Source organism: Dermacentor andersoni, chromosome 7 (genome assembly GCF_023375885.2).
Source record: "Dermacentor andersoni chromosome 7, qqDerAnde1_hic_scaffold, whole genome shotgun sequence".
In the NCBI taxonomy this organism is placed as follows: Eukaryota; Metazoa; Arthropoda; class Arachnida; order Ixodida; family Ixodidae; genus Dermacentor; species Dermacentor andersoni.
In genome coordinates, this window is record NC_092820.1 from 17,318,411 (window position 1) to 17,325,447 (window position 7,037).

At 42.3% G+C, this 7,037-nt stretch overlaps 1 long non-coding RNA gene across 4 annotated transcripts; it reads right to left on the minus strand.

Moving 5' to 3' along the window:
• Positions 1-494: 494 nt before the first annotated feature.
• On the minus strand, positions 495-4,257 carry LOC129385964 (uncharacterized). Of its 4 annotated transcripts, none has more exons than XR_011895618.1 (6): positions 2,842-4,255; positions 2,633-2,705; positions 2,478-2,569; positions 2,246-2,404; positions 1,520-1,679; positions 495-709 (listed from the first exon to the last, which is right to left on the minus strand). It is a non-coding gene; the product is annotated as an uncharacterized lncRNA (long non-coding RNA). The 4 variants fall into 4 exon arrangements; XR_011895620.1 differs by having other exon boundaries at positions 2,640-2,705; positions 2,842-4,254; XR_011895617.1 differs by having other exon boundaries at positions 2,478-2,705; positions 2,842-4,257.
• Between the last annotated feature and the right edge of the window lie 2,780 nt (positions 4,258-7,037).

Consider the following 7,037-nt stretch of genomic DNA (forward strand, 5'->3'; position numbering starts at 1 on the left):
AAAAAGACCGTGGCAAAAAGTCGGCCCGACGTCTCCGGCCGACTGCAAAACGGTTGGCCCGACCTCGGCAACCGAGGGCGGCCCAGCTTTGGGGATTGACATTGGCCTAACGTCGGCCGATCGTCGGCAATCGATGTAGGCCCGACCACTGTGGCCGACTTGGCCGACGGCGTCCCATACGAGGGCCTACCAAGGCTTTAGGTACGTAGTCAGTCGGCCAGCCGTAGGGCCATTCTATTTGGCCAACGCAGCCGAGCGCATGCCACACGCGGGCCAGCCATGGCCCTGACGACAATAATGGTCGGCATTGCACCGGCCCGGTGCTGAAAGCCGACGTTGCTTTTGACGCCCCGAATAATCGTAGCTTTTGCATCATGCACTTACAACAGCATGCGCATCATGCATCATGCTTGTGTGGTGGCCGGCATAGAAGTAGCACACGAAAGCGAACGCTTTTTTGTACTTTTCATGCCACATAAATGCCAGGCAAAAGATTCTGATACAGGTCTTTATTTCTTGTAATTGTATATGTACACCGACACGTTCACAAGTTTCAAACACTAGTTCATATTTGGTGGGCTTGAAGCAGGGTCACGGCGCCTTCTTTCATTCCGGCCTCCATCCCTGTCAGCTGCTCCAACCAACCGGCGTTTTGCGACTCCAGCCACTGATGCTAGTGAAGCGTCAGGGAACGTGCTCCTCACAGATGCTGCAAAAAAGCGGCACATATAAGAAAGCTGCCCCCGCTTTATAGTTCAGTTGGTGAGTCGCATTCCATTTGAAGAAGTGAAACAATCAAAAAGATCATAAGTCAGATATTCACGAAACATTAAAGAAACGACAACAAAGCAATATTAGGGACGTGCAAATCAGTATCGAAGCTGTCAGGAAGAGTGGCTGGACGACACAAATCGTGTAAGTACCGGATAGTTGGTAATTTATATGTCGTTAGCAATAGGGGGAACTGAACACGGAACCATAGCAAAACACGCATACACAGTGGCTACTGTGTCTATTGGTAGCGCGGCTTTTTACACCACGATCGGTTTTGTTGCTTCCCGTGAGCACTGCATGAAACAGCCAAGTTGAAACGCTGAGACAAAGAACGCGCCGGAGCCCGGAGCGCGCCAAGCGGCACAAGGAGGTGAATAGGTAAATGTCTGGAGAGGCAAGAGGGGAAGCTTATGGCATGATACATATACTTGCTGACATGATGGCAATGATTATAGGTCTATGTTTTGCAGAAAACAGTTAGCATACATGGGTTAAAGCAGAAACAGCATATATATTATATGGTGAAGCAAAACAAACTCCTCAAAAGCAGTGGCAAAATATGGACGCCGCAAGTAGAACTCACTTATTACGGCATTATTTTATTAAAGAAAATGCTAATACTGGACGCAGCAAGATGCAATAAGCAGCAGCTTGTTTGAATGAAGAAAAAAAAAACTAAGCATGCAGTTGGTACCGATGTTCGCAACGTGCACTAGAAAGCTGATTGTTATGCCATATTTCTTACTTATATTCGTGATGGCCATGAGCTTCACGAAGGCGTGCTTCCTCCCCTGCGACCCTTTCCAGCTGAACTGCAGTGCAGCTTCATTTGTAAGTATGCCCTGCAGAAGAGTGCGCACGGCATGACCGGTGTCCGTTCCTCCGTATCTGGAAAAAAAGTTCACCTGCACGAACCAGCGCATGTAGAGTTAAACCAGACATCCAAATACGTGGTTATCGCGGTCTGTAAAAAGTAATGGTCAGGATAAGAAATATGATCGCTCTCGTTTTAAATGTTTTAACCACATAAAACAAATATATCTAGAAACAACGTTCTATGACAGAACGGCATATGGCTGCGGTATTGTATGAATGGCAAAATGAAAATAAACCAAAAATTAAACATGAATAGATAGTTTCTCTAAATAGAAAACACAGCATGCCACTCACCATCTGTTCCATGCGGGAATCTGAAGCTAAATATTCCTCTAAGATACGCTTTAGAGCCGCCCAAGGAAACATGAGGACAGGAAGGATAGGTTTATCGACTTTGGTCGGAATATCAGTGAAAAAAAAAAAAACCATCCAAGCAGCTCGATAAATGAATACAACACATAGTTGCACAAACAAAATAGCACGCAGATTGCCACGAGACAAATGTATAGGTATACATAACGTCGAGACCGCGGTGACAAAGTATTACACGTAAACTACGAAAATGCAACAAAAGAAAAATTGAGGAAGAACTTACATATGGGCTATCCGCAGGGTTTCACATACGTGTCTTCTTGTCTGATGTTCCTAGATCTACTCTAGTCCACATGCGGTGAAGCGCGCCACACACAATCCATTCTTACCTGCAATGCACCAGACGTATATCATACAGGTATTTACAGTTATGTTTTTTCATCTGTGGGAAGGAACGAAAGCAACATCTAATTAATTATGACTTTTCCGCAATAATAACCAGACAAGCGTCTTACCCAATTTCTTCCCGAATGGTGATAACAGTTCCGAGCGTAGCAGGTCATTCGCACACTGTGCTTCAATTTAAGCAGTGTCGTTCCAGTGTTTCCTAGAGAAAAATTAACGAGAATACAAGACGAAAAAATAATATTAGAAATATATACATACGTACGTCTCACATTTCCCTGTCCCAACTCTCGAACGCTTGATCCGTTCGCATGTAAAGCCTCCTTTTTTTTTTTTTCCTGTCAGAAAAAATAAGCCCGAAAGACAAGGAGTTTATCATACGTTGCAAAACCATTTACACAATACAAAGCGACCTTTGTTCACTTGAAAAAGACAGTCATGCATTACACAACGTGAAATTAAAATGCCACTTACGAGTACGCATATCTTGAACGGCGAGATACGGCGGCTCCACTGCATGTAAAGGGCTTGCGCTGTTCTTGTCCATGTCACTTTTGTGTAGCTTGCGTTTATATGCGCAGTCCATGATAACAGAAATGCACCAACTAGTCTACCATGAGACGCGGAACGAGCTGGCATCCAGAGCTAGCATTTGGCGGCAACTCACGCACCCGCGCCATTTGGCGGGAACTCGCCTGCGCCCCTGCAAGCAAGCGGCGTTGGCCTGACGAAGAAAAAATAGACAGCAAGGAAAGTCCCGTTTCGCTTTCTCGCCCCGTCCTCGCTGGTGGGAGCTGATGCTGACAGAGAGAATCGCCCGTCCCTGCTTTCCAAGAACCTCTTCATTCCTTCTGGGAGAGGAGAGGCGACAGCCCAAGACGACCTCGGTTCCCCACACTTTTCCTTTTTTTTTTCGTTTTTCAGGCGCTTCCTGTGAGCGCGTTGCCGTTTCCTTTTGGTGTGTGTGCTGTGCACGTGCGTGCGTGCGTGTGTGTAATGAAAATCTGCGTTCTATATTTTGCAGGGATTGGTAGCGCTATACGAATATGTATATACCTTATGTGAACAATAATTTTGACTTCTTCAACGTGTCGAACAGTACTTTGGGTGCTATGTACGTTAGCATGTAGGTTCTGTTTTCTTGTTTGGGAGTATTGTACAAATATCGTATAATCTTGATTGGTTTCCTTTTGTACTTGCTCAGTATTGTATACCTGTTATTACCGGGTGCAATTGTCTTTGTTTTAAAAGTGTCGCTGTGAAGGCTCTGCCAAGCGAAAGGGGGCTGCGGCTTTGTCAATCTGTATCTGACAGCTTTTTCTGCGCCTCTGCTGTCTGTACCTTTACAAGGCAGAAATAAATAATTTGAATTTTAATAAGTATTTATCGTCAAAGCATCACGTCTATATGTGCACGAAGTTCGATAGATGCATGCATGCATACACAGTCAATACGCTTTCCAGAGAGCTTTGCACGAAAATGGTAGATATGCTTCACAGGAGACGGCGCTTGAAAAAACACTCATGATATACCATGAATTTATTAATTCTTAACTGCTTGATTGTTGAACGTCATTAGTTAATTGAGCGAAAATTGGAAGAATTTGATCTAACTCTAGTTCTTCCCAATCAAATCCACGTCGACAGCAGAAATGCTCTATTTTATGATTTACATTGATTGGCATGCAGCCTTAATTATTCTTAGACGAATCGACAATAGCTAGAAAAATTGCAGATTTTGACATCTCTTCACAATTCGCCTTCGTATAATCGCTTCTTTCACCCTCCCCAGTGAAAACATTCAACTGAAATGTTTCCTAGAACTGTACAGTCCACGAGTCGCCTGCGCTTAGTTCGTTTGACGATTTTTTCTGTACTGCGACAGGGCCGTTTACAATTAACGCGCCGTTCGCGAACAATTTTGCTTGACTCTTTCTGCAGTTCAGATGACGATTACGAGAACTGTCTAATGCAATATCCACTTGATTAAATTTTGTTCCCCGTTAAATAGTTATTTTCTCGATAGTTTAACTACAAAAGAAGAAAGCAATAATGAACGACACAATAGTGTTGCAAACATATCCGTTTTTGAAGTATTGAAATCTTGTGCTTTTTGATAAAGCAAATGTAATACTTACGCGATATGTCTTCTTCTTGCGACTTGCACACTGGTCTCCACGTACTCTTGCTATCATAATAGTGGTCGTTGCATGCGCACCCGCATATATGGCGAAAATAAATTTGATTCTGATTTCATTATTCACTCTAATTACTAGAGTTCTATCAGTCCAGAACAAAACACAGAACCATCCTTTAGCCGGAAGGTGATCTAACTGCCAGATGAACTGTCACTGACGTCTGTATATGATGGTTGCTGTTTTTCCCCGTGTGATGAACCGCCGTCATCGCTTTTGTATAGCTGGTATATATTCCGTCATTATATATATTCGTCCTTCAACATTTGTTACGCAAAAGCAACAACAACAAAAAATTGCTGCCTCTCACTTCTTCAAAGGACTGCGCAGCCTGTCGGAACGCACTGGCGCGTGTGAACGCATGGCCTGAAGGTTCAATTTCAAAGTGTTGTTCAATTGCTGCCTGAACCACTCGTGAAGACCTTTCGTGCCCCGTTACTTTATTATGCTAGCTTTTCTTGTGACCGATGACAAGACATAAAATTTTGCGGCCTCTGCAAGACTAAGCTGCATCAACACAGCTTCTTAAATATACGAATTGGCTCAGCGGCTGTCGGACAGTGTGCATGGTCCCTTGTGGCACGTCACTAAAGAACCAATTAAACGCTTAGCGTATATGCACAAAATGATGCGACCACTAATATAGCATGAGAGGGGACTTTCGGTCTCACAAAAAAACAATATATATATATATATATATATATATATATATATATATATATATATATATATATATATATATATATATATATATATATATTACACGAAGTGCGCATGCGCACAAGCATGATGCATGATGCATGCGCATCATGCATCATGCTTGTGTGGTGGCCGGCATAGAAGTACCACACGAAAGCGAACGCTTTTTTGTACTTTTCATGCCACATAAATGCCAGGCAAAAGATTCTGATACAGGTCTTTATTTCTTGTAATTGTATATGTACACCGACACGTTCACAAGTTTCAAACACTAGTTCATATTTGGTGGGCTTGAAGCAGGGTCACGGCGCCTTCTTGATACCTGATAATATTTTTTTCACTGGCCTCTTTCTATAAGAAGGACGAACATTCTAGGCAGCGAAAAAAGTACGAGACATATTTCGTCCTGGGGTAAATCTTTTATTCATAATATTTATTCCCAGAAAATATGATACAATGAAACGTTGATGCTTAAAAGCAAAACTTAAAGTTAAAGCGTTTTCAGATGACTGAGAAAGCGTAAGTCTTTATACGAGTTTGGTTTAAATGCGCAACGCAGTAAACAAATCCTTTAATGTAGTTTGCACCCATGATATTTCTTTCTTGTTCTTGGCTTTAAGTTGGTTGCACTAAAATTGGCCATATGCCGCCGGATATGTTACATATTGCATACCATTAAGGCATATGCACATCACTAGTGCCTTTTCTAGGGATGTGTCATCGCTCATCTCAGCGTTTTCCTGCTGACGGCCGCATATGAGGAGCCTTGTTTCCCCCCAGACACTGCATGACCTTATAAGGTCGCTTAGCGCTATCTGAAAAAAAAAATTCTTTATACGCAAAGTATAATACTTTAGAGATGAAAATATGTTTCCTTTAGGCTAAATGTGTTTAAACTAGTACCTCTTGCTTTTTCAGTGCTTTAACATTGATTGCACTTCCGAGATTTCTCCTACTGACTGCTCTTAAAATGTTGCGGTCCGGAAGTTTTTAGAATTTGGGGATATGGGAAAAATGGTCAAATCACCGCATTAATGAGAGCATGCATTGCAAGCCTGCTTCTGAAGCGACGAATGAAGGCTCAGAAAATTTCAGTATTTTTGATAAGATCAGAAGGAACATTTTCAATTTTGTTCATTTTTATCAATCCTACTTCCAAACATTTATTTGCTTTCAAATGGGACCGGAAAAACAAAATAACGATGTGCAAAACGCAATTAGGTGAGTCACATAGCTGCAACTGATATTATTCCATTATACTCTTGATAAAAATAAAGTTTAAAAGTTCGAAGACAAGTGGCAACGCTTTTGATAGAAGCTTTCATTATAGAAGCAAAAATGAGCTATAAAAACGCAGTTACGCTTAATTCTAAACCCAATGGAGATGGAAATTCTGACAAGAATGGCATTCTACGTGAACTTATCACACGTGAAATTTCACTGTGGACATAGACATGTTTGCAGCTGGAAATCAAGAGCTGCAACGGGCAGAGTACATTCGTGTTCATCGAACACAGTCACACTTCCTCTTTTTAAAGCTAAAAATGTAAAATATGCAGAGCTACACAAGATAGATACCCTAATGCAGAGTGCAATTGAGGTTACAAATTAAGTAGCGCGTGTGGTTGCAACCTCGCATGCAGCGCTTCGGAGATGCAGGTTACTGTCAGTCGACAAATAGCTCACAAAATTATGAATTTTCACATTATAGGCCGCAGTATACTATGAGCGGCATACGCGGCAACTACACGGCATACACGGCACACCACATCGATGC